We start from the raw sequence: 25,567 nt of genomic DNA on the forward strand, positions 1-25,567 counted from the left end.
GAGCCTCCCTCATTGTGAACCAAAGATCTGCTTTTGCCTTGTTTCTCATCCAGGTTTCTCTGTTTTGCTGGGAGGGGTTAGCTATAAATTCCTTTTGTGCCTCTCTTGCCTTACCTATCGTTTCTGAGTACTGTTTTGTAAGTTGCTTCTTCCTTGCTGAAACATAGGAAATAATACGGCCTCTAAGCACCGATTTAGCAGTCTCCCAAAACAGTACTGGGTTTTTTTTATGTTGTTTGTTATCGTACTCGTACTCAACCCACCAGCTGTGTAGAAGTTGTTCAAACGCTTCGTCTCCATATAAGCTCGTGGGGAATCTCCAGATGAATTCAGGGGTTCTCTGTTTTGCCTCATATATTTCGATTGCTATTGGTGCGTGATCTGAAATAAGTATTTCTCCTATTGAACAAATCTTAATTTTGTTCACCATTCTATCTCGCACCAAGAACATATCGATTCTTGACCATGAGGCATGTTTTGGAGAAAAAAAAGTGTATTTTTTTTCGAAAGGATTAAGATACCTCCAGGCGTCCACTAATTTAGACGTCTCTAACATTAAGGCCAGTCTAGTGTCCGTTCCACGTGGTAGCACGCTCGGGCGGCTCCTATCTATCTTATGGTTTACCACTGAGTTCATATCTCCCCCAATTATCAGTGATGTCTGGGTGATGGAACTGATCTGATTTATCAGGGCGTCAAAGAACTGCTTATTTTCACCGTTAGGCGCGTAAACATTTAATAGCGTTACCTGCTCTGTGGCTAGTTGCAAATGAAGTTGTACCCATCTCCCATTTTTGTCCTGGTCTTGTTGTAAACATTGATGTTTAAGATGTTTGTTGATTAGTATAACCACCCCTGCTTTTTTATGTATTGCTGGAGAGCCATAAACCGCACCTACCCACCCTTTTTTTAAGTAAGAGATCTGTTCGGCCCCCAGGTGTGTCTCTTGGAGCATACAAATGTCCGGGCGCATCTTTTTCAGATGGGCCAGGACTTTTGAACGTTTTTGTGGCGACTGTAAACCCTTAACATTCCAAGATACCACTTTCATCATCCAAATCCCCTCTTAACAGTACAGACTTTCAAGGCATTATCATTTCTTTCAAATTGTAGAGAAACATGCAGAATCCACCCTCCCCTCCCCCTTAGCCCTTCCCTTCCCCCCACAAATGCGAAAATAGCTGCAGAAAACATTGATTATGCATACATACATCAGGACTTCTCCTCTTCCCTGTACGATCTTCTCCATCTTGCTCTGTCAACCCCCCCACAGCTTAAACACTTATGACCACTTATAACCAAAATAAACTATGAAGCATTGAAGCTCAACATTAATTAACCATTTTAGCGTCCTTCAGCAGCCCACCTCCCTTCTACCCTTCCTGTTAAAAGTAGATGAGATTTTTAAGAAACCGTTAAACAGCACTCTGCAAAGTTAAATATACGCAGATAATCAGCAATCTACTTTATCACTTGAGATTTTATGTCCGCAAGGACTTCCTTCTCTTAGCTCAGTCTGCAGGCAATGTTGATCTCGAGCGCCTTGCCGCTGGGGCCCCTTGCAGATAATCTCGTGCCTCCTCTGGTGTGTGACATAGATAGATCTTACCATCTTCTTCAGTTATACGCAGCGTTGCCGGGTAAACTAAGGCAAACTTTATCTTACGGCTGAACAAGGTATTGCAAATTTTGCCAAAGGCTTGCCTCTTTCTTGATACTTCTGCCGAGTAGTCCTGGAAAAGGCGCACTTCTGCGTTTTCATATGTGAGATCAGAGGTGAGGGCCCTGTAGGCTGTCATGAGCTTCACTTTGTCCGCAAAGTCTAGGTATCTCGCCATTATCATTCTGGGTCTTTTGTCCTTGCGTTTTGCTGTTGGTGGGCCCACTCTGTGTGCACGTTCCACTTTGAGCTCTCCAGATATACCCAAAAGCTGCGGGATCTCTGTCGAGCATAGTGTCATAAGCTGCTCAGGTGGAATGCTCTCTGGGATTCCTACAAATCGCACATTGTTGCGGCGTGATCTGTTCTCCAGATCTTCAATTCTCTCATGAGCCGTGGCATTCTCCTGCAGCAGGGACTCTATGGTGGTTTGGGCTTCACTAAGGTTGTCCTTACATGTGCTCAGTCTTTTTTCCATCTCTGTCAATCTTTCCCCTTGCTTGCGTTGCTCCTGTTTGAGCTGCTGAATAGACTTTGTAATGGCCGCATCTATGAGCTGACGTATTTCTGGGACAAGCACTTTCCTCATCTCCTGCGCCATTTGTTTATAGTCAATTTGCACAGTACCTTGCTCTAGATGCTCTGGCTGCGACTCCTCTGCTGATTCCTGATCAGGTGTCACTGGCCTGCTCGTGGTCTCTGCTCCCTTGTTTGGTCGCTGCTTGTTTGGCTTGTCTGCAGTACCACCCGCCATCTTGGACTTCGCGGCCGCCGCCCCGCGCGGTGTTTTGCTGTTTTTCCCCTTCAGGAATTTATCCATGCGGGCTCCGCTTTGCTCCTTGCGGTGCTGGCGCGCGTGGGGATCGATTTCAGGCCCCTTGCAGTCTGCTGTTGGTTGTTAGATGAGCTGCTGCGGGAGGGTTTAGCCGGAGCTCTTCTCCTCCTAACCTTCCATACAGGCGCCGGAACCGGAAGTATTCATCCATTTTTCATCCATATTAATATGAAAATTTGCATGTGACTGTCCACTCTGGAGAGATTTTAGACCATTCATTGCTGCTTTTGTAAACCATTGGTTTGTTATACATATTGCTCCTTATGTTTTTTACTTTGTTGTCATTTTGATTGGTTTTATATGTGTTTATATGTTCAGGAGGGATTAGCCTTTGGTTGGACACCTATCTTGGTGATCCCTCCCCTTTGTGAGTAGTTTGTGCCCTATGATTGCTCTTTCCTCCCTTTTTAAACCTGACACTGAGAGCTGTAAACTAGCTATGTTTAAAGAGACTCTGTAACAACATTATCAGCCTTATTTCTTCTATCCTATAAGTCTCTATACCTGTTCTAATGTGCTCTGGATTACTGCAGCCTTTTCTAGTTGCACTGTCTCTGTAATAGATCTAATCTTCTTTTCTTGTCAAGCCTTGTCGAGACAAAGAGGAATGCACTCTCTCTGCTGTGATAGGGAGAAGTTATGCACGCCCCCTGCAGGCTCTCCTGTGTGTATATGAGCCACAGGTTTGTCTCTGCTCACAGCCAGCGTCTCTGCAAGGCTCGTGGAGCTGAGACATTTCAAACAGCTGTGAGTGCAGAGAGAACAGTGCAGAGCTCAGACAAGCAGCTAAGGAAACACACAGGAGTAACATTCCAGTAATCAAGTCACATTTGAGAGGAGCCTCTTCAAACAGGCATATGCTCTGATGATGTGTTTCCTGTTTGGCGGCCATCTTCATTGTTTACAAAAACAATGAGTAAAACAGTGATTTTATCACCAGGAAAGTAGCAGGAGCAGCGAAAATGTCTCAGAGGGGGCTAGGAGAAGACAACAATCAGGCTGGTACGTTTATTTATGTAAGATTTTCACAGAACAGATTCTCTTTAAAGGGACTCCGAGCAGTGCAGAAACTATGGAAAGATGCATATCATTTTAAAGCTCTCTTTCTCCTTTTTCCAATGATATATAAATCGCCGCCCTACGCCTTTTAGTTTTCGCGATTTCGATCGCGAAAATAGAGAAAACGAAAAGGCGTAGGGCGACGATTTAGGGGTCGTCAGAAAGAGGAGAAAGAGAGCTTTACAATGATATCCATCTTTCCATAGTTACATTGTATTACACAGGGCGACTTTTTCCTAAAGTCAGCAGCTTCATTCTCATCGTCGCCCTACGCCTTTTAGTTTTCTCTATTTTCGCAGCCATTTCAATTGCGAAAATAGTGAAAACTAAAAGGCGTGGGGTGGCGGTTTATATATCATTGGAAAGAGGAGAAAGAGAGCTTTAAAATGATATTCATCTTTCCATAGTTTTTGCACCGCTCGGAGTCCCTTTAAGGACTTATGGTCCAAAACATGTCAGCTATGTGATTTTAGCTGTATCGGGATATGTCCTAAATAAAGTATATTGTGGAGACATTGGTCTTCTTCTTACCTTGTTTCTCTTGGGCCTGGCCGCCTGTGATCCAGCACTGTCCCTCACAGCGCAGTGGAGCGGTTACCCTTGCTTTGTTTGTTTCCAAAGTGTAGTTTATCCTGCCCTGAAAGCTGGAATTGCATTTTATTATTTTACTATTATAAATGCCTTTTAATATATATTAAAATCTTCTAATGAGCTACTCTGAACGGTGTGTCTGTCTGAAGCAGAGACAGTTTCTCAGAGAGTGTTTGTTTACATTCCAGTGTTGATACATTTGTGTTTAACAAGTAAAAAAACATACTGTTATCTCCAGTTTGAATGCGGATTTGAAGCTGAATAGTGGGACAAAGTGCTTTGTTTAACCATTTCAATTATGTTCTGCTAGAATTTTTTTCTGGGATAGTAGTTTTAAAGCTGTAAGGAATCTTTTAGAGCTAAGTAGAAATGCTGGCTTTCAGACCACTTTAACCTGTTGCTGTTCCAGAACATAGATTCTACTACATCCTAACTGATGCTGCTATATGTTCCAGGATGTTGAATCTAAGTCCTGCATTAAAAACAGCTGACCTGCCGCCGTGCGTGCACGTGCGCGCTCCCACATGATCGTGCTCATTCTCATGCACAGTCTTGTGAATGATTGTTGCTAGCTAATAAATTTAGGGAAAAATGTTTTATATAACTGTGGGACGTGTCAAATTAGGAAGGGGGAAAATGAAAAAGTGGATATCTTCTGCATTTACACCTAATTTTCCCCCATAAAATGACAATAAAATAAAATAGATTTGGGGGGAAAGTATTACCCAAAGAAAGCCTAGATTGTACTGAAAAAAAAACAAGATATATATCACTAAGATGGCAAAATTAATTAAAAAGTTACAGCTGTATCAAAATGACACCGCTAAAGTGTCAAAAATGTCAGGAATTTTCAGGGATAAAAACCATGGTACGCGAACCAGTTAATATCACAACCACATTATGACATAAAGCAATTCAGTTAGTAGCACTCTCACCTTGCAGCGATGGGGGGTCCCTGGTTCAAATCTGGGCCAGGCCACTGTTTGTATGAACTTTGTATATGCTCCTCTTGTGCATACGTTTCCTCCTACATCTTAAAAACATACAGAGAAGTTACTTGGTTCACCACAAATTGACTTTAAGCTTCTTCCCAACATAATTTCAAGATGTGGCTTGCTGGATCTAATGACAGTGACAAAGTAGTACATTGTTCTATTCCTTACCCCGCCTACTGGAACCCGCACCAAGACCATCCTCCCATCTCCATACCAGTAAACATCATTTGACTAAGGCCCAGTGACATGTCTGTATAACGCTTGTGCTGGAACTGTTGCCCTAGGGATTATATCCCAATTGGATACCAGTCCCAATGGGCAACATTTATTGTGCACGCTCACTTCCATTCATGATACTGACATGTAACTATGGTAGGGATTATCTTGTAAGCTTCTCTGAGTAATGCTATGTACACACTATGAGATTTTCTGGCCGATTTACTGTCAGATTGATTTTCTCCAACATGTCCGATCTGCTTTACGATCAATTTCTGAACATTTTCCGATCGATTTCTGTTCATGCAACAGGAAATCGATCGGAAAATGCTCGGAAATTGATCATAAAGCAGATCGGACATGTTGGAAATAATCGATCTGACAGTAAATCGGCCAGAAAATCTCATAGTGTGTACTCAGCATTACAGTTAGTGACATGGCTATGTACTCTGTAAAGTGCTGCCAGAGAGGTCAATTTTGAAACCACACAGACTTTACACATACTGTAAATAATGCAACTTATAGTTCACTAGCATGATTTATTTCTTAGATCTAACAAGTCATAAACCACCTGGGTATACACTCAAACACAGCTTTATGCTCTAAATGTGTCGCAGAGACGGGTGCATTTTTCCATATGTTCTGGGGCTGTAACGTTATAACAAATTTCTGAAAATAAATATTTATCATAATGACCTCATACCGATGCATTTGGTTTTCTCTCCAAGAGCAGCATTGCTGGGTCTCTTATGCTGGGCATACACGGCTAGATAGTTCTTATCAATCGAGCAGCTGATGGCTCGATTGATAATATCCAACCTGTCCAATCACCGCGGTGGATCGATTCCACGCTCGATCCCCGCGGGCGGACAATGGAACAGAAACAAAGCGCTGATAAGGAATGCCCGCGGGGACGAGCGGGAATCAATCCACGCGCCCGCGGGGACACGCCGGCATCGAGCCAGCAGCTCGATTCCGGCGCAGAATTGCACCGTGTATGCCCAGCATTAGACTCTTAGTTCCCTCTGGGAAGCCCTCTCAATATCTGGTAAGATTATTATGCTTCTATGCTCGCAAAGAGATTGGCAATCTATAGACTTCTGGAAAAGACTAGTCACCAATGCTCTCCCACTATACCGCTTATCATACAAGAGTGGAAACTGCCATAAATGTTTCAACATCTGGTCACTATGGTATATGAATGTAGACACCAACGCTTTGGGTCCAGATGACTAAATGGTGCTTTAAATTCCCATAGATCAATAAAGAAAAATGTATCATCCTTGATCTGGGTTGTGAAAATAAAACTAAAGAAAAAAATCAAAAATACTAATAACTTTGTTTGAAAGCAAAGTAATCCTAGGTGGCAAAATTAAGAGAGTAAGAGTAAACTGAAAGGATGGGATAGTCCTTTTTTCAGCCCCTTGGGCACAGTAACAATAGTCAAAATGTTCATGTTGCCTAGGATCCTATTCGTTATGCAATGTCTCCCTATCACTCTTCCCAGCACATGGTTCAGGGATTGGCATAGGCTATTTCAGAACTTCATTTGGGCTAATTACAAATGTAGGATTGGATACAAAACAATATCTACAGATAAATGAAGGGGGGGGGGGAGTGGGGTGCCCCCGCACCAGATATATTGTTTTACTATCAAAGTATACATTTATCCAGAATTATTGAACGGAGAACAAATTTCTCTCAGGAAACCAGTACAAAAATGTTGCCTTCATTAGAAATTGAGGTAGTTAAATTTAAGGCTATCTTCACTTGGCAACCAATAATTATTAAAAAAAAAACTAATTTAAGGACCACACACCCCCTCATAAAACCGACTGTAGAGATCTTATTTAGCCAAATAACAACTTGGCATAGAAAGACAGGCTTTCCCCTATGAGGGCCTTGAGGAAGAATCCTGATTTTCCCTCTAGCATCTGCTCCATCTTGGTTTATGTCCGCCAACCTAGACCAGAACCTACGCCTAATAAATGTATTCAGAAATAATGAACTAGGGGTTCCTAGTGTATTAAAAGATTCAAGCAATACAAACCTCTGGTGGAAAATACAAGTTAATACCTTCATAAAGAAAAATAGTCCCATTAGGAAAGAGCCTAAAGTAATTGAAAAAATCCACAAAAAAAGCCAAACAAACAATTAAAGTGGATCTGAGCTTGTGCACAGGGCAGAAGAAAAACATAGAGAAGTGCACCCTGTATGATCTCCTCATCTGGACCCCGATCTGCTGCACAGGACAGAAGGTAATCAGAGAAATGCATGTATATAGAGTTTAGCCTGTCTAATTCCTCCTCATTTGTCTCTAATCAGAAGTTGTAATTTGATCACTCCTCGTGTCACCTGACTGCCATGGCAGATAAGCTCATTTGAAAGTACAAGATGTTAACAATATAGCCATTTGGTTCCAAACTGCTTCTGAACTAAGCAGGGCCGGATTTACCATAAGGCACCCTAGGCACGTGCCTACAGGCGCCTGATTGGGCAAAGGCGGCTTTTTAATTGTCCCTTTCAAGTTTAAAAACCTTTTTAGTGCATCCTCCATGACCGCGCCACTCGCCCCGCCCACTTTTTTCATGATCCAGCGGCCGCCTCATTCTCCGCACATACAGTGATGTGTGCAGGACAGGCTTCAGGGCAGCTTTGCACGCACAGTCCCGCTCTCTGTCTCCGCCCACCACCGTATTCATGCCCGCAGCGCTGCAATTTACAAGCCTAGAGCAGCAGCTGCATAGGCAATCTCTGTTGCCCCTGGGCAAGGACTCGGAGAAACCATGTGGGCGGGGCAGGCATCGCTTACCTGCCACTGAAATAAGCCTGTCTGCGCCCAGAAGGAATCAGGAGAGGGACGAATCCGGCGAAGGTAGGCAAAAAGCTCCGCCCCTCGTCCTGTTCAAATCAGCAGCCACCAGCCAGCATGTGTATTGGAGTGTGCTCACTCACCGGACTAGTGCTACTGTGCCAGCGTTGCCCGCCCGCTCCCACCCCCCTCCTCTCCCTCTTCATCCATCACCTGTGACTGTGAGGGAGAAGGGGTCAAGCCGGGGGCACACACAGTTCGGGGGTCGGGAGGTTGCTGAGAGTGCAGAAAGCAGCTTTAGCTGCTGCTGCCTTCTCCCCAGATGCATTCCTCCTGCTTCGGCTCTAACCTGACAAAAAGTGTCGCTTGGCTGCGAGGGAACTTGAAAGCTGCTGTGGACGGTACATTAACTTCCTGCAATGAAAGTTAGCTAGCTAGCTGTCTGTATGGGCGGGGAAGGGGGGGGGGGAGGGAGGAGTGAGGGTTTTGTTTTGTGTGTGCGTGGGAATGTGGAGAGTGTGATCTGTGCGTCTGTGCGTGTGATCTGTGTGTCTGTGCATGTGATCTGTGTGTTGATGTGTGTGGTCGGTGTGTGTGAGCTGTGCGTGTGATCTGTGTTAGCTGTGCGTGTGATCTGTGTTAGCTGTGCGTGTGATCTGTGTTAGCTGTGCGTGTGATCTGTGTTAGCTGTGCGTGTGATCTGTGTTAGCTGTGCGTGTGATCTGTGTTAGCTGTGCGTGTGATCTGTGTGAGCTGTGCGTGTGATCTGTGTGAGCTGTGCGTGTGATCTGGGTGTCTGTGCGTGTGATCTGCGTGTCTGTGCGTGTGATCTGTGTGTTGATGTGTGTGTGAGCTGTGTGTGTGCGCGTGTGATCTGTGTGTGTGTGTGTGTGTGTGTGATCTGTGTGTCTGTGTGTGTGTGTAATCTGTGCGTGTGATCTGTGTGTCTGTGTGCGTGTAATCTGTGCGTGTGTCTGTGTGCGTGTAATCTCTGCGTGTGATCTGTGTGCGTGTAATCTGTGCGCGTGATCTGTGTGTCTGTGTACGTGTAATCTGTGCGCGTGATCTGTGTGTCTGTGTGCGTGTAATCTGTGCGCGTGATCTGTGTGTCTGTGTGCGTGTAATCTGTGCGCGTGATCTGTGTGTCTGTGTGCGTGTAATCTGTGCGCGTGGTCTGTGTGCGTGTAATCTGTGCGCGTGATCTGTGTGTCTGTGTGCGTGTAATCTGTGCGCGTGATCTGTGTGTCTGTGTGCATGTAATCTGTGCGCGTGATCTGTGTGTCTGTGTGCGTGATCTGTGTGTCTGTGTGCGTGTAATCTGTGCGCGTGATCTGTGTGTCTGTGTGCGTGTAATCTGTGCGTGTGATCTGTGTGCGTGTAATCTGTGTGTGTGATCGGTGTGCGTGTAATCTGTGTGTGTGATCTGTGCGTGATCGGTGTCGGTGTGTGTGATCGGTGTGTGTGTGTCTGTGTGTGTGTGATTGGTGGGTGCGTGTGATCTGTGTGTCTGTGTGTGTGATTGGTGGGTGCGTGTGATCTGTGTGTCTGTGTGTGTGATTGGTGGGTGCGTGTGGTCTGTGTGTGTGATTGGTGGGTGCGTGTGATCTGTGTGTCTGTGCGTGTGATCTGTGTGTCTGTGTGTGTGATTGGTGGGTGCGTGTGGTCTGTGTGTGTGATTGGTGGGTGCGTGTGGTCTGTGTGTGTGATTGGTGGGTGCGTGTGATCTGTGTGTCTGTGTGTGTGATTGGTGGGTGCGTGTGATCTGTGCGTGTGATCTGTGCATGTGATCGATGTGTGTGTGTGTATGTGATTTGTGTTTGCATGTGATCTGTGCTTGTGTGTGAGTGAGATCTAAGGATGCATGGTGTAAGTAATAAAAGGGTGCCTGGAAAACCAATAGTAGAATATGTGTACATTTACCAATATTTTACTTTTAAAATGTAAAGAAGAACCGTAAATATTAGTTAAATACCATTCTTTTACTATAGCTCAACCTAACCCTACTCAGAACAGAACCCTCCAGAGGCTTTACCCTAACTGCTCCACCCCCTCCCCACACACACAAACAACCAGCCTGATGCTAACTCTAACCGTCTTCCCTCACACAAACAACCTACCAAATAATGCCGCCATTTTAATGGGCACCTATGAATTACCTTGAATGGTTTTACTTCATGTTTTGGGGGTGTGGCCTGTGTTGGGGGCGGAGCTTAGGGCGCAAGAACTTCTGTGCCTATAGGCTCCTATGTTCTAAATCCGGCCCTGGAACTAAGTGCTTCTGACCTAATGTTACTGATTTTTGCCTGTATTTTGACTACTCTCTACCTGCAGCCTGCACTGACCTCTGCCTGGATATTGACGACCCTCTGCCTGCTGCATGTACCGACCTTTGCCTGTATTTTGACTACTCTCTACCTGCAGCCTGCACCGACCTCTGCCTGGATATTGACGACCCTCTGCCTGCTGCATGTACCGACCTTTGCCTGTATTTTGACTATTCTCTGCCGGCCGCCTGCACCGACCTCTGCCTGGGTTTTGACTACTCTCTGCCTGGCGCCTGTCCAGACCTCTGCCTGGATTTTGACCACTTTCTGCCTGCAGCCTGCACCAACCTCTGCCTGGATTTTGACTACTCTCTGCCTGCAGCCTGCACCGACCTCTGCCTGGATATTGACGACCCTCTGCCTGCTGCATGTACCGACCTCTGCCTGGGTTTTGACTACTCTCTGCCTGGCGCCTGTCCAGACCTCTGCCTGGATTTTGACCACTTTCTGCCTGCAGCCTGCACCAACCTCTGCCTGGATTTTGACTACTCTCTGCCTGCAGCCTGCACCAACCTCTGCCTGGATTTTGACTACTCTCTGCCTGCAGCCTGCACCAACCTCTGCCTGGATTTTGACTACTTACTGCCTGCTGCTTGTACTGACCTTTGCCTGGATTTTGACTATTCTCTGCCGGCCGCCTGCACCAACCTCTGCCTGGGTTTTGACTACTCTCTGCCTGGCACCTGCACAAACCTCTGCCTGGATTTTGACTACTCTCTGCTTGCAGCCTGCACCAACCTCTGTCTGGATTTTGACTACTCTCTGCCTGCAGCCTACACCAACCTCTGCCTGGATTTTGACTACTGTCTGCCTGCCACCTGTACCAACCTTTGCCTGGATTTTGACTATTCTCTGCCGACCGCCTGCATCGAACCTCTCCCTGGATTTTGACTACTCTCTGCCTGCCACCTAAGGTTGATAGCAAAAGGAATAAAGTCTGAAAGGAATCACGCTTCTACTACCCCGATTGTGATGTCACCCTCTGTGCCATTCCATTTCAAAATATACCACACGCGGGAAGTGTATTAGGTATATCTGTACATACTGTATAGTAATCTGCTGCCTTATTTGTACAGTTTCTCAATTTTTTCAGTTTATTGAGAAATGTAATTATTTCAACAATTTTGTGTTCCAGTCTTTTATTTATATGCAGAATGTCTACCAGGCTTTTATTCTGATATATTTTGGTGAGTTATGACTTAAGAATTGGAGGCCTAAAATTCTTGAAAAAACAATGTATCGCTTTTAGACGCATAAATCCAGACAGAAATGTACCGCCAGGGAGGTTAATTGTCTAAAATTTAATAGGGATATCAGAATCAGAATAATTTATTTCGCCAAGTACAACGCAGGTTGTACCCGGAATTATTTTTGGCACATACAGGGTCGGTGATGGTACAGTAGCAGAAGTATACAAGGTAGTCATAACAATAGCAGAGATATACAAAGCAGTTGTCATATACATTGTACGTTACGAATTACATATTACATTAGTACAGTGGAGGAGGACTAGCGGGGTCCGTCTGAGTGCTATGTCAAGCGGAGCTGCCACACTCTGAGCGGCGCTCAACTACTCTGCAGTAATTACAGACACCCCACCGCATGTCTTTTAAACAGAAGATAGAGAGAAAAGAAGGCGCAATAGAGAGTCCGAGGGTCTCCATAGGTGGAGAGCGACAAGTCCTGGCCATGCTTGCAAAAATTTAGCCCAAGGTTTGCTGTACAGACCAGTGTGGATGGTGGGAAGCAAAAAGCCTGGCTGTGCCTCTTGACCCTGTGGCCATAGATACAAAGATTAAGGCTTATAGCCTTTACCGATGCAGGTGGTCGGCATGGGAATGGCTGGCTGTATTGCAGTGCATCCAGGGAGGGAAGGCTGTGATGGCCTTGCAGCGTGCAGTGCTAGCCTAAGGTGGTTAGGGGTCTGAAATCCTGGCTTGCTTGGGGGTCTTTGGCTGCTGCTTGGCTGGCCTCATGGTGGAGCAGCTACATGCCTTTTGAGGGCTGCAGGGAGAGAGGCCAGGACTGGAGCGGTGGCTTGGCTCTGTGTTGCAGTCAGCCTGTGGACCGACAGTGCCTGACCCCCCACGTGGCAGCAGTGGCGGTAATAGAGAAGCTGGTGTCCTGTGGCAGCGGTGGTGTTTACAGTTCTTGTCGGCTGTGGAGAGGAGAGGCATGCACAGCGAAGGCACCCCTGGCTGGGCTAATGGAGAGGGAGCCGGAAGTACATGGGGGCTCTGAACAGCTGATGGAGCGGTGACGCACACACTTCCTCAGGGCATCCTACTCGTGCAGTGCTGGCGGTGTTCTGGTCTGTCTGGGCAGCGGCGGTGCAGTAGTCCATGGACTAAGATCGGGTCAGTGGCTCTCACTACAGTGGCTCTTCCGTCATGGTCTCCAGGATGCTTCCAGGATTGCGACAGAGCAGCGGCCCACATGCAGCCCATGAGCTGCAGAAGGATGTTGCTGGAGCGACTGAAGCCGCATGGCAGTGATCCGCCAGAGAAGTTGTGTCTGACTGTGGTGACTCAGTGGAAGAGGTGCAGAGAAGGTGAAGAAAAATTAGATAAATTGGATAAATTAGATAAAAAGAATAAAAGAGCCGCAGCCCTGTACGGCCGTGGCTACCCCTCAGGCGCCATCTTGGAAATAGTTTTCTGTAGATTAGACAATTCATTAATTCATTGATGGTGACCAAATTGGAAAGCAAGATACACACACACACACACACACACACACACACACTCACACACACACACACACACACACACACTTATGTTTGTTATTCCTAAAATGGAAGATTTAATTTGGATTCTGAATGACTATTTATCAGTGTTTGCTACCCCCTTTGAAACAAGCAGTACAGTATGCTGGCCTAGGAAACTGACCTAGGTATAACCATTATTGAAAAGCATAGAAACTATATTTTTTAACAAATTAAAAAAATCTCCTAGGTCCACCAGCATTAGAGAAACCCTGGTTAAGCTGGTATAATAGCCCTAATAGGCTCCACTGGATTTATCCCTCTTTGTGTGGCACCAATGGAGATCTAGTACACATTTTCTGGCACTGCAGAGACATTTTTGGAAGAAGATTTACAGGCTACAGGAGACCCAACCATTATTGATTATTGCTTTACAGTGGTGTGAAAAACTATTTGCCTGATTTCTTATTCTTTTGCATGTTTGTCACACTTAAATGTTTCTGCTTATCAAAAACTGTTAACTATTAGTCAAAGATAACATAATTGAACACAAAATGCAGTTTAAAATGATGGTTTTTATTATTTAGTGAGGAAAAAAAACTCAAAACCTACATGGCCCTGTGTGAAAAAGTGATTGCCCCCTTGTTAAAAAATAACTTAGCTGTGGTTTATCACACCTGAGTTCAATTTCTGTAGTCACCCCCAGGCCTGATTACTGCCACACCTGTTTCAATCAAGAAATCACTTAAATAGGAGCTATCTGACACAGAGAAGTAGACCAAAAGCACCTCAAAAGCTAGACATCATGCCAAGATCCAAAGAAATTCAGGTACAAATGAGAACAAAGTACTGTAATTGAGATCTATCAGTCTGGTAAAGGCTATAAAGCCATTTCTAAAGCTTTGGGACTACAGCGAACCACAGTGAGAGCCATTATCCACAAATGGCAAAAACATGGAACAGTGATGAACCTTCCCAGGAGTGGCTGGCTGACCAAAATTACCCCAAGAGCGCAGAGAAAACTCATCTGAGAGGCCACAAAAGACCCCAGGACAACATCTAAAGAACTGCAGGCCTCACTTGCCTTAATTAAGGTCATTGTTCATGACTCCACCATAAGAAAGAGACTGGGCAAAAATGGTCTGCATGGCAGATATCCAAGGTGCAAACCACTTTTAAGCAAAAAGAACATTAAGGGTCGTCTCAATTTTGCTAAAAAAACATCTCAATGATTGGCAAGACTTTTGGGAAAATACCTTGTGGACCGACGAGACAAAAGTTGAACTTTTTGGAAGGTGCATGTCCCGTTACATCTGGCGTAGAAGTAACACAGCATTTCAGCAAAAGAACATCATACCAACAGTAAAATATGGTGGTGGTAGTGAGATGGTCTGGGGTTGTTTTGCTGCTCCAGGACCTGGAAGGCTTGCTGTGATAGATGGAACCATGAATTCTACTTTCTACTAAAAAATCCTGAAGGAGAATGTCCGGCCATCTGTTTGTCAACTCAAGCTGAAGCGATCTTGGGTGCTGCAGCAGGACAATGACCCAAAACACACCAGCAAATCCACCTCTAAATGGCTGAAGAAAAACAAAATGAAGACTTTGGAGTGGCCTAGTCAAAGTCCTGACTTGAATCCTATTGAGATGTTGTGGCATGACCTTAAAAAGGCGGTTCATGCTAGAAAACCCTCCAATAAAGCTGAATTACAACAATTCTGCAAATATGAGTGGGCCAAAATTCCTCCAGAGCGCTGTAAAAGACTCGTTGCAAGTTATCGCAAACGCTTGATTGCAGTTATTGCTGCTAAGGGTGGCCCAACCAGTTATTAGGTTCAGGGGGCAATTTCTTTTTCACACAGGGCCATGTAGGTTTTGAGTTATTTTTCTCACTAAATAATAAAAACCATCATTTAAAACTGCATTTTGTGTTCAATTATGTTATCTTTGACTAATAGTTAACGGTTTTTGATGAGCAGAAACATTTAAGTGTGACAAACATGCAAAAGAATAAGAAATCAGGAAGGGGGCAAATAGTTTTTCACACCACTGTAACTGACAGCAACTGGTATATTTCAGTTCTGACAAAATATTGTCAGAACTGGAAGGGATTATTGTAAGAAGAAAATGGTGAGCTTGTGAGAGGAACTGATGGTGAGGTTAGTATGTAATATTCATTTGCAGCTACGTCAAGTGTTTATTTTAAATAATTTTCCTTGCTTCAGGTTCCCTTTAAGAATGGATTCAGGGTAAGAACAAACCTACAGTCCCTATCTTGTTCGTTAACCACTTAAGTACCAGTGGTCTCTGCCCCCTTAAGGACCAGAGACAGCTGGTACCAGAAAGCTTGGAATACCGACGTATCGCCACACATACCCGTCGCAACCGCCTTCAACGCCGCATGCCGGGAACCACAGGCCACCCACTGTGCCGTCTCTATGATGGCAGAATTCCTGTTGACATAAGTGTCTATCAACGTAAGCCAATGGGAGTTGCTTACATTGAGGTCAGGAGCCGATTTCGTTGGTTCCTGACCCTGTCTATCAATGTAAGCAACTCCCATTGGCTTACGTTGATAGACACTTACGTCGACAGGAATTCTGCCTCACTCACAGGGCTCTGCCTTCATAGAGACAGCTGGGGGAGTGAGCTGTGGTAGGGAGACAGCAGCAAGATTGGCGAGAGCGACGAGAGCAGCAAGAATGTGCTGCGTTGGTGTATTGAAATCTACGCCCTGCCAGCCAGATCAGCATCAAACCAGGGCATAGATTTCAATTAGCATCGTCCTTAAATGATTAAGCGGGGACTACCTGTATTTACTGAAACACCCTGAAATTACACTTAAAGAGGAACTGTAGAAAAATAACATGATAAATAAAATTGCTTATTTAACAATATTAATTTATAGATTATTTAGTCAGTGTTTGCCCATTGTAAAATCTTTCCTCCCCCTGATTTACTTTCTGAAATGTATCACTGGTGGTGAAATCTTTAGTTATACCAGGTGATCTGTACGGAATGTTCGTTAGGGAGATAATGCTCGCTTTGCAGTTGGAAAAAGCTGTAATATCCCACAATGCAACAAGGTTCATAGACAGCAAACTGTCAGGACCTTGGTCACTGCGGGAGTTGTTTCACCACAATATTATCCATACAGACCCCCCCCCCCCCCCCCCCCGCTCCTGATTATCTACTTATTAGATTAAGTACACATATATGTACATAGAATGTACTAATTCCCCCAAATAATGAACAAACAAAAAGGATAAATGGAATTTTACAGGGAAATTAACAGAGTAATAACCTGTCCTGAACTAATGCTTTTTAAATAGCTCCAAGAATGTCTCATGTGCACAGTAAATCAGCTGTAAATAAAATGAAAAACTGTTTATAAAGACCTATGTAAAAATACCAGCCACACTGGCCCAACACACCTTATAATCAAATAATACCCTGACAAAGTCAATATAACATATCTGAGAAGCATTGTATTCTACTGATTTCTGAAACATATGTGAATATGAGTATGGGCACATTCAATTCATGGAGTATTTATTAAAGGTCTATATGATGGAAAGTGTACAGATCCTAAGAACACTGACAAATGTCTGGAGTGGGATTGTCCATACTACGAACGTATATCTCAATATCGACAACAATGTAGACATTTATACAAACAAGGAAATAACATGCAATGTCCCAAAGAGTTAGTTCACTGGGTTCACACTGAGTTGGTCACGCTGCTGCCTCCTCAACTTAAGATAACATGTTAGGACGGAATCAGAGTCTATATCAGGCTGAGATTGCCACGGAGTTGCCTTAATCACACAACCCGTAAATGTTTTGTCTACTGACCCCGTGCATATCACCTTCAGCATCTACATTTCTATAAAATTGAATCACGCCACACTCTTTCTGAGAAAACAGGAAATTGACCTGCAAAATGCAAAGTGTACAAGGCATATTGCTGTTTAACAGGATACATTTCTAAGGGAACACTGGTTATTTTATTATTGGAAGCAAAATAGTGGTTACCCATATTGGCTAAAAATGTACACATTTTGTATCCTTTGCAACATTCAATGTGACTAAAGGTGCATACAACTCACAATTGGACAGCAATCTGTGCTGCACACCAGTATCAGACCTGACTCTGCTTATGGCGCTGCAAAGCCCCAATGCTAGAGATTTGTCACTAGGCAACAGATAAGTGACTCCTTCTGTGTCTATGGACAGGGAGGAGGAACGTCGACATGGAGCACAATAGAGTGGCTTCTGCATGTGGGGTAGGGAGAAGAACAATGGACTCGGCCCCTGATGGTCAGATCCTGCTTGATTATTAAATGACCTTGGCTTCGGGTCACATAACTAAATTTTAAAATGGACTTTGGGAATGTAGAAAAGGTATTTGACAAGAAACATTTAAACGCTCTACTTACTATGCAATCAGAGAAAGCAAAATTGTATACTTACCTGTTGGTAATTTCCTTTCCTGATGCATCCATGGCAGCCCCTATGGGTGGCTGCATTGTCCTCTGCCCCAATAGGACATTTATCTAGATAAACTGAAGGCAGCACCCTTTCACTGGGTGGGTGCTATCTGCTGCCAGGGATGCATCAGGAAAGAAAAATTACTGACAGGAAAGTGTACATTTTCCCGTATGTCTCCATGGCAGCACCTATGGGATCTAACTAGAACAATAAAAGAACAGGGATAGAGTCATTTTGCTGGTGCATAAAAGAGAAATACATTTATTAGCTTAACACTTCAGCTTTCTGCTCTGTCAAAGTTTACAGTGGAGTTTGCAGCAGGATCCACCCTGTAATGTTACATGTTGCATAAAGGCAGGGGCGTAGCAATAGGGGTTGTAGAGGTTGCGACCGCATCAGGGCCCTTGGGCCAGAGGGGCCCTCCCTCAACTACAAAAAATGACAAATAGTCTATCCGTCTTCCAGAATGATTAAGCTACTGTGAGGTATTGTTTTTGTTATAAACTGTTCTTATATCACCTTGCTTCGACATCACCGTCTCACAGACTGTGAGATCACTTGACTCTCCACACCGCACTTACGTTATTTATTCAGGAAACAGGAATACAGATAGATACATTCATCCTATCCTAGCCATGCCAATCTTCATGTTGCGTTACAAGCTCGTGATTAGACTCCCTGCTGAAGTCTATCAGGTACCTTCTTCCTAACTACGTTACACTAAACTACCTATGTACAGCATACATTATATCAGATTACAGAAAGGAAGAACATGCTTAGAAGTCCCAGTCAGCCTTGCGAGCTAGTGTGAAAGTAAAGAGCAGAAGTGAGCTCTCGTAGCTCCCTCAGCCTTTAATACCGACTAGGAAAGAGTTAAATATGACATCATCTTCGCCACCCCCTAGACCAGATTATTGGTGGACCCACTCGTGGTGTCATCATACACACCTACTTGATTAATAATCAATGAGGCATTTGACCCATATGCAGGAACGTGGATGTTTAGTAAATATGGCCAATGTTTTCTGTTCCTGTGGTGTAGTGTTGAGGTCAGAGTAGTCCGATGGCCTTCTTTTAGGAACATGTTCTCAGTATCTGCGGGTATCCTTTGCTACACGCAGACCCTGAGATGCCTCTGCCTGCATCACAAAACCTCTATTTATTTTAAAGGCATACACTGCGGACAAGCCTTTTACATAAAACTCAGGCCAAGTAACTGAGGCCTACTTAAATTATAACAGTTTTATCATACAGCCCACGTCCAATTTGTGAGGTAGTTGGGAATCTGCCTCCTGGAATGTAGGAAGTGTCCAGTCCTGACTGAAGTGATATAACTTTGTGATTTTTGGAATTAAATGTTGCATTGGTCTTATCATTACTCTGTCAGGAAAAAAAAAAGGTCAGGAAAGGCTCCTTGATGCTAATCGCCTGAAGCTTTGACAGCCTTCTGGCCGATGACACAGCAATCAGGAATACTGTTAATGGTCAAATTCCATCAGAAGCAGGATTCCAGTGGCTCAAAAGGAGGGACTGTAAGTGCATCCAGCATGGCTGGTAGATCCCATTTAGGAAACACAGTCTTTCTTGGTGGCCTGATCTTCCTTGCTCCCTATAGAAACTGGTTTACCACAGGGTTAGGCTAGGACTACTGATTGTAAAGATTCCATCTTGAAGCATTGGAGTTTTATGTTTGTTCAGTACTCTGAGATCCAGTACTGGTTTCAACTCAACCTTTTTTTTCTTTACAAAGAACAGAGGTGAGTTACGGATGCGTGGAATGCCCACTGTAAATTAAATTTCTTTGACGCGTGGTAGAATGACCGCTCCTCCAACGACAGCTGGCTCGCAAGAGCACTACCTGCTTCTGGGTGCTGGAATTAACTCAAACGCTGCCTAGGGATGGTCATGCATCTCCTAACTGGCGATTAGCCAGAAGAAAACAGTGGCACTGCAAGATGAGAGTCTCCATGATGAGTGGTGCTGTGACCCCTGAGACCAGCAGAACGGGGTCTGCTACAGGGGCTCCATTAGAACACTCCAAGCCCAACCAGGAGAGGCATGGTACTACCACCCAGGAAGAGATGGCAGGTAATGGTGCATCAGCAAAATGGTAGCCTGTCCGAGGTAACAACGAAAAAGACAGGGTAGAAGGGTACTGCTTTCAATTTATATAGATACCAGTCCTATTGGGATAGGGGGTGCAGCAACAACCCATAGGTGCTGCCATGGAGGCGTAAGGAAATTATATTTAGATTTGTATGTTATCTATCAACTTAACACAGTCATCTTCTAATCCGCTTGTTTGTGACCATATGCAGTCATAGTCAGTGAAATATTAATTTCAATATAGTAGAGTGAAGAGAAAGGCTAGCACTGCTGTGGAGGTAGATTTATTGTTGCATATAATGTCACAGTGCAATATACAAAATTGCTAAATCAGGTACAAGAGGTACACATACCATGTTGAGAGGAGGCACGTGGATGGTGGTGGGTGCAGGGTACAGGATGCCTGGCGGCCATTTTGCGCAGTACAGTGTTTCTATGGAGAATACAATGTGTGGATAATGCCTTCTGTTTAAATAATGCCAAAAAGCCGGCGTGTGACGTCACGTGATAGCACTGCCCTATAATCCGCATTATGCATGCAAACTGCGTCTTGGCGTCGTGCACGCATACGTATTTCCACGTGTCACCTAAAATGTACGCAACCATTTTGCCCTAAGGGTCCCATTGCTTCCGATTGCCGGATCAGCATGGCCTCTTCCCTTTTAAGTTTTCTCTCTCTGTCCCCACCCCTGGATGAAGGGGGGACGTGTATAATTCCTGCAAACGTTAATTTGGTAGGGTCACCATTGTGGTTTTCCCTCAAATGTTGGATTACCCGCGGGGATCCTTTACCTGACTTTAAGGAATTATAATGTTCTCTAAACTAGTGTTGGGCGAACAGTGTTCGCCACTGTTCGGGTTCTGCAGAACATCACCCTGTTCGGGTGATGTTCGAGTTCGGCCGAACACCTGATGGTGTTCGGCCTTTTAAGTTCGGGTTCGCCCCGAACTACTAATTGGCCGCCGAACAGGGCCCCTGTTCGGCCGAACAGGGCCCTGTTCGGCCGAATACTGCCCCCCTATAGGGTCGCAGGCATAAGGGGGGAGCATGCCCCGATCGCGGGGGGGGGGGGGGGGGGGGTCGGAAATTCCCCCCACCCCCTCCGCTAGCGCTCCCCCCTCTGCCCGCTTCCCCATACAAAAGTTTTAGGAAGTACCGGTCCGGTGGTAGTGGCTGGCTGGCAGTGGGCGGCACTGTGAAGTGAGTGACTGAGGAGGAGGAGTCCGGAGAGTGACGCGTTGAGGGAGGCCGGGCAGCGGGCGGTTCAGCAGTAGTACTGCCCGGCCTCCCTCAACGCGTCACTCTCCGGACTCCTCCTCCTCAGTCACTCACTTCACAGTGCCGCCCACTGCCAGCCACCCACTACCACCGGACCGGTACTTCCTGAAACTTTTGTATGGGGAAGCGGGCAGAGGGGGGAGCGCTAGCGGAGGGGGTGGGGGGAATTTCCGACCCCCCCCCCCCCGCGATCGGGGCATGCTCCCCCCTTATGCCTGCGACCCCATAGGGCCCCCAAAAGCGGGATGTTCGGGGAGTTCGGGGTTCGGCCCGAACATGCCGAACATTGCGGCCATGTTCGGCGAACTTTCCCGAACCCGAACATCCAGGTGTTTGCCCAACACTACTCTAAACCACTCATTTAAAGATCTCGTGGTTTCCCCTATATAAAACCTTCCACAGGGGCACCATATTGTGTAGACCACGAATCGTGTCTGGCAGGTAAAGAGAGGACACACGAATCGTCGAAGAGGGCCAATATGAAAGTGGCAGCCGACCGCCATCTGCCTGCACGATTTGCAGCGGCCACACTTATGGTTACCCCACAGGCCACTTTCACGTAGCCAGTCACTCCCACTTGCTGACTTAAACTCACTTCTGCTAATCAGGGAGCCAACTGTTGGGACTCTGCTGAAAGAAAATAGGGGCCCCTCCGTGGTTATAGATTTCTGGAGGGGGTCTCTTAGTAAGATATCCCAATTTCTTCAGATTGTTTTCTTTATTTTGTCCAGATTGTGCACAATGTATGTATGTTTGCTGTAGTGCCAACCCCCTGTAACTCTTTAGCCGAAATACTAATTTCACCGTAATTTGAATGCAATCAAATGCAGTAAATGCAGTGTCGATTGGCGTAGTTCCAATCTGCATATGAAATGCAAATTAAATTAGCATCAACTTTGAAAAATGTGAAATTCCTTGATCAGCTCTACTCATAGTTCAAGAATTAGTTTGATTTAAAAAAAAGACATCCATCCATCAAGTGCAACAAAGAGGAAAAAAATAAAGTAAAATGTAGGTACATTCTGTTATGCACCCTCACATATTACAGGCAGAGGGGCTTAACCCACATACCTGGGTTAAGTTATGTGGGTTTTCGCATTGTACATTACGATTGTAATCTACTGAATCTAGATACACAGGTGAGAATGCAAAAATTCACTTTATGGAAAACATATTAAAGGTTTATATGTATTGAAGGTGTTGAAAATCTTATCAGAACCCTGCCCAGTGTGTAGACAGGGAACGTCCATTATATGAACCTGGTATATAGTTAACCAAATATATCTCAACATGGAAAACAATAAAGACATTTCTACAAACAATGATATAATACCCTGAGAATTATTAGTTCACCGAGTTCACTTTGAGTTAGTCAAGTTCATACATTCACTACCTGGGATAATATGTAGGAATAGAATTAGAATCTCTGCTAAACACTTGACCCTCTCCTATGTGTCTTAAAGAGAACCTGAACTGAAAATAAAAAGTCAAAATAACCATACACAGGTCATACTTACCTCCCATGTAGTCTACTCCTCTATCTCTCTCTCCTCTCCTGCGTCCCATTTGTCCACTGTGATCAATGAAATTCTCTGTCCTCCATTTTAAAAATGGCCATAACCCCATAACAGCTACTAAGTCAGCATAGTGTTAAACTGTAATATCAACCACTTTAGCCATAGGGAAACATGGACATTACCTTGCAAATTCAGTTGCCACTGACAGCTGCTGATATATAACTGACTGTAACTGGTATATTTCATTTCTGACAAAATATTGTTTCGAACTGGAAGGGATCACTGTAAGAAGAAAACGGTGAGCTTCTGAGAGGAACTGATGGTGAGGTTAGTATGTAATATTCATTTGCAGCTACGTCATGTGTTTATTTAAAATAATTTTACTCACTTCAGGTTCCCTTTAAGCATTATCACTGATGAGGGACTGCACTCCAGGACTAAGACATTTATACATAAATCCTTATTTGCTGCCAGACAGGAAATCACCCTTGGTTGGCTCTCCCCAGACCCCCTCACACTATCTAGATGGAGAAAGAGGTTATATAATGGCCTCCCCTTTAAAAAATTAGTATACGCTCACGAAGCCCACAATTCATTTACTCTGGCATAGGAGGAAAGAGCGTACCTGAAAGGACAGGTACCTCCAATGTAAATCATGTTTTTATTATTATTTAGTATTTATCTGTGCCGACATCTTATGCAGCGCTGTACAGAGTATATATTGTCTTGTCAATTCACTGTCCCTCAGAGGGGCTCACAATCTAATCCCTATCATAGTTTTCTACCCGTGAGCCCATCACTAGCAATCACCTCCCATAACAACTATTTTCCATAGTGACTGGGTTTGCAATCCCACCCAATATTGGCCCTTTATTTAGTTCAGTGAAATTTCATATGGTTAAATACATGGTGCTCAGTTTGTTAACACTCTGCCCCTATTTCACGTGCAAAACATAGCTGCATCAGTTAACCATAATTTATTCAGATACCAGGGTATTATAGAATGCCCACATGACAGCGGACAGAGGTCCTGCCTTTTGGCATCCTGCTCCCTTTCTCAGGATGTTGCTGCTGTGCACCATTGGTGCTTCTCCTTCTTCTTGGTGTAACCAACTTGTTATAAACTATCACATATCACATAGGCTACAAATCAAAGACATAACAGCAAAAGTTGCTTAGGTGATACCTTTAAAGCGGTATTGTCACTATAAAAATCAAATTTCAACAGCAACTGGTCTGAAAGTATTAAGTGATAAAAATGCTAATCCTGCATTCAAAACTTTTTCTGCTGTTAAGATTTGGAGTTATCATATACCTTAGGAGCACTGGCTCTTTAGTAGTCGGTGCCAAAGAATTGCATGCTGGGGATTCTTTTAATCTATACTATATTCCTCCTCTTCCCTTTATTTCCCTGCCTGCTGCTTATCTGAAACCTTATCCCCTACTCACTTGTGTCTACAAGCAAGGCTGAGGTGACTCAGTGATTGGAGGAGACAAGAAAAAAAGTAAAGGGCAGAAATGACATCACGAGTTAGCCTTAACTGTGGGCAAAAGACATGGCCCCCACCAGGAACAGAATTCTCGTCATTTACTATATAACATTCACTGAAATCAAAATGTGGACAGTACAATACATGTGTTATATAAGTAGATCAAGTATTTATCTACTTATATATGTTGTTTTTTTCCCTGGCATAGTATGGCTGATCCTACTGCTTTAATGACTAACTGTACAAAAGTTCTTTGCAAGCTTTCAAAAATGTAAGTTTCTTCTTCAGGCATGATACAGAACTGGATCAGAACCATAAGAAGAAACTTAAAGCTTTGAAAGCTTGCAAAGGAATCTTGTACAGTTAGTCAATAAAGGTATCACCTAAGCAACTTTTGTTGTTAGGTCTGCAGATTCTCTCCACGACTAACACCGGCCCACACACAATAGGCTACAAAAACACAGAAAGTCAAGGACGGTTGAGTCCTTACATTTTTGTTTAATTTTTGTGAAGAGTTTTCCCTATCAGTCAGTTAAAAGTGAGACCCTTTAAACCCTCATAACGCAACTAGTGTAACAGTAAACCATAAACTAGAACTAAGGGACTAAGTACAGCAAGCGAAGCTAGAGATTTTTTTTTTTCATCAGTCTCAATTATTTTAAAATGAGAATTTTATGAGTTGGAAGTGAGACCCTGCAAAACTTGGTCACACATCTAGTACAATGTTATGCAATCAACTGGGACTTCAAATACAGCAACTGCACATGATTGTGCGATTCTTGCAAACACAGCTTCGCTTCACCTCACATCTCCTTTAAAGGAATACTGTAGGGGGGTAGTGGGGAAAAGAGTTGAACTTACCCAGGGCTTCTAACGGTCCCCTGCAGACTTCCTGTACCCGCGCAGCCACTCACCGATGCTCCGGCCCCGCCTCTGGTTCACTTCTGGAATTTCTGACGTTAAAGTCGGAAAACCACTGCACCTGCACGGCCGTGTCCTCGCTCCCACTGAAGTCACCAGCAGCGTACTGCGCAGGCGCAGACTGTACTGGGCCTGAGCAATACACTCCTGGTGACCTCAGCGGAAGCAAGGGCACGGCCGCACAGGTGAAGTGGTTTTCCGACTTTAAAGCCGGAAATTCCAGAAGTGAACCTGAGGTGGGGACCGGAGCATCGGTAATTGGCTGCGCGGTTACAGGTAGTCTGCGGGGGACCATTAGAAGCCCCGGGTAAGTTCAACTTTTTTCCCCCTACAGTAGTCCTTTAAGTTCATCATATATTATTAGTTGTTAGATTCACTAAAATAAATCTAATAAAACACTATTAAAATGAGGGCTCTCTTGATCAATGTTCAATTATTTTATCAATCAAACAGACTATTTTTATCAAGCTAGGAAGGTGCATCGGATGGGGGATGTAGACAAGAGTGGCACTGGATTGATGGCTTCATGGCTTTGCATAGCAGAGAGGTAAAAAGCAGTGGTATAAT

General features: G+C 44.5%; 1 long non-coding RNA gene across 1 annotated transcript in view; it reads right to left on the reverse strand.

Annotated features, from left to right (window-relative positions):
* Positions 1-4,091: 4,091 nt before the first annotated feature.
* Positions 4,092-25,567, reverse strand: part of LOC137538914 (uncharacterized) — a 169,473-nt gene continuing 147,997 nt past the window's right edge. Inside the window, exons 2-3 of the long non-coding RNA XR_011024899.1 lie at positions 5,081-5,178; positions 4,092-4,198 (exon numbers count right to left, since the gene is read on the reverse strand). This is a non-coding gene — a long non-coding RNA (uncharacterized lncRNA). The remainder of the gene's footprint in view (positions 4,199-5,080; positions 5,179-25,567) is intronic.

Source organism: Hyperolius riggenbachi, chromosome 11, assembly GCF_040937935.1.
Source record: "Hyperolius riggenbachi isolate aHypRig1 chromosome 11, aHypRig1.pri, whole genome shotgun sequence".
Lineage (NCBI taxonomy): Eukaryota > Metazoa > Chordata > Amphibia > Anura > Hyperoliidae > Hyperolius > Hyperolius riggenbachi.